Here is a 2,500-nt window from a genome sequence, read left to right as displayed (position 1 = left end):
GACTGAGGGATGTGCTGAGTCGATAATGGCTGGCTGGGAATAGCCCGTGAATGCGTTGGTCACTTATCCAAGAACAGCTGCTGGGCAGGTCAGTGTCCTGCAGCGCCAGAGAAGAAGCGAGAACCTCCCCCTCGGCCAGTTCATACTCAAACGCCATAGGCTATGAGCCACAGGTACTTTCTACAAGTACCTCAAGGGGTACCGAAGTCATTCTACAATCATCTAAATCATAATTCTACCATAGGCCTAATTGACATTATAAGTGCAGATCATGGGACGACCATAGCTGACTAATACTAACCGCTATTGTTCTGATTGTGGCGCGCCGGATGAACCGTAGTGCACACAATATCTCAGACAGCCGCCGGTCTGGTAAGACGGGTATGCCTCTCGTTTACTCAGTGGCAGCTGGAGTGCCTATTGGCAAACCGGCCGCCTCGGCAAGCATTCAGTGATAATTGTCAGATGAGTCAGCACTGGAAACAGGCCGGGCTCCCATTGCGGAAAAGTCCGGGCGAAGCGTCGTGTTCGAAAATCTCTCTGAACTGCATGCGTCGTCTCATGCATCTCGCGTTGAACAGCAAAGGTTGCCTTGCCTTATAATTGCCTCACCCCGATGAGTCCTTTCTAGAACCCGATTTCAGCAGAGATAAAAGTCAAAACGGCTCATTGCACTAGATTTAATTCAGAAAAAAGAGAGACTCTCGACACTTTTTATTGTCTCTAGTTGAACACAACAGGATGCAACAGCACGCGCTTGTAAAATTGCGGGACACGGCGGTGTTGTGCGTGATCAACAAAGACTACTAACAGAATTGTTCACCTCGCTGCACTACGACTTGTCTGTGGTTTCCATTGCTTGCAAAACCAAACATGCACAGAGCCGAATTCAGGAAGTCTTTTCGCGAGAACTGAGCACATTCTATTCATTTCTGCCAAAGTATTCCAGAATGAGGAATCACCCAGTGCAAGCGACAGACTTGCATCTCTTGACTTCTCTACACTTTAAAATAGCGGCTCGCTCATGTAGATTGCAGCATGAATACTTTAACCATCTATTGTGATGCTGTGATATATTGCTATTAGTTATATTATTTCTGGTTTTTGACTATATTGCGTAAGGTAGACCGAGAGTACTGCATTTTCGGGCAAACGCCTAAGGGCGACAGAAATTCGGCACCGGGACAGGAAAGTGTTATACATCTATATCAGTATGATATTGCATTTTCCATCTTCTACAGGATATAACAACAGTTTTTTTTTACAGATAGGCGACCCATCCTGCGGTATCAATTACAGTGTGCTAAGCTTTATTAAATCAAAATGAGAGGGAGAGTTTGTTTAGTCGTTAGGAGATAATACTTTCCCTCCTGCCCATTATGTAGCCGATATTTAGCAGTAGTTGATCGGGTAAGGACAGTCTATGGAGATTCACCTTGATTACTGATAAAGGGATAGTGAACTTGAGGAATCCATGGAAATATCTAAGTATTAGCAAGTTTTTTTACTCCCAGAAAATTTGGGAGTAAAATAGATCTGCAAGTCTTATGCACCTTACAAAAGTAAGTGGCTAGATTTAAAAAAATAAATAAAAATAGATGGACAGTTTTCAATAGCCACAAAAATTAAGAAAGACAATCAGAGGGAGGGAGGGAGATAATGATCAACTGTGAACTATCACTTTTCTCCATTATAAAATTATTCATGTTGAAGGGATGAAGAAATAACGATGTGTACTGTCACTGCAGACATCGTGTGAGCAAAGAAGTCATCATAATTATGGAAAGGGTTAATAATAATGTGAATAAAACTGTATTGTGTATTTCAATACTGTTCCACTATATACAATATGGAATCTATAGACCTGTACATGTATTTTCAACCATACATTATAATAACATGAAACATAACATTATCTTTTCTTTTACTTTTAACTTTCCCTATAATAATTTTTTTTCTAGAGTAAAACAGGGACGATCTTTCAACCATATAAAATCACGAGACAGAGTGCACAGCCAAGTGTTTATAACGCTGTACAATTTATTCCAAGGCAGCAACAAACTAATGAAATAAAATCTTGTGCTGCTTTATATCACATTGGTATGACATTACACCCTGACAACAATTATGTCAGAATGTTATAATATACCATCACCTTTTCATTTCAATGTAATGACAAATCGGGAAAATTACACTTCCTTTGCAAATCTCTAATGTGTCATCACAACTTTGATGCATCTTCCACACTCCAAAGATAATAATGAAAATAGTCTTAACTGCATTTAATTCTGACAAATTCAAGCTCTGCTTACAAGCGGCTTATTAATATCAAAACAAAATTACCAGTCAAAATAATGCAAAGAACTATGACATAATTATCAAAAGTTATTACTGCTATTCTAGTACTGTTGCTATACTACAAAGTCAGAAGTAGAGCATCTTGCTTGAGGTGTCAGCTATGGGCAGCAATTTTAATTAAAAAAAAACAAGATACTGGGAG

The 2,500-nt window shown here is 39.6% G+C and overlaps 1 protein-coding gene across 2 annotated transcripts in view; it reads right to left on the bottom strand.

Moving 5' to 3' along the window:
• Positions 1-1,805: 1,805 nt before the first annotated feature.
• LOC122249788 (dnaJ homolog l(2)tid, mitochondrial) overlaps positions 1,806-2,500 on the bottom strand; it is a 16,103-nt gene continuing 15,408 nt past the window's right edge. For both annotated transcript variants that reach the window (XM_086551911.1, XM_086551912.1), the window contains one exon: positions 1,806-2,500. This exon is cut by the window's right edge and continues 898 nt beyond it. The gene's annotated coding sequence lies outside the window, so the exon portion shown is untranslated.

Source organism: Penaeus japonicus, unplaced genomic scaffold, assembly GCF_977035675.1.
Source record: "Penaeus japonicus unplaced genomic scaffold, GWHDUDI00000001_assembly GWHDUDI00000026, whole genome shotgun sequence".
NCBI lineage: Eukaryota > Metazoa > Arthropoda > Malacostraca > Decapoda > Penaeidae > Penaeus > Penaeus japonicus.
The sequence above is the reverse complement of the archived record's forward strand: the minus strand, read 5'-3'. Positions and strand labels throughout refer to the sequence as shown.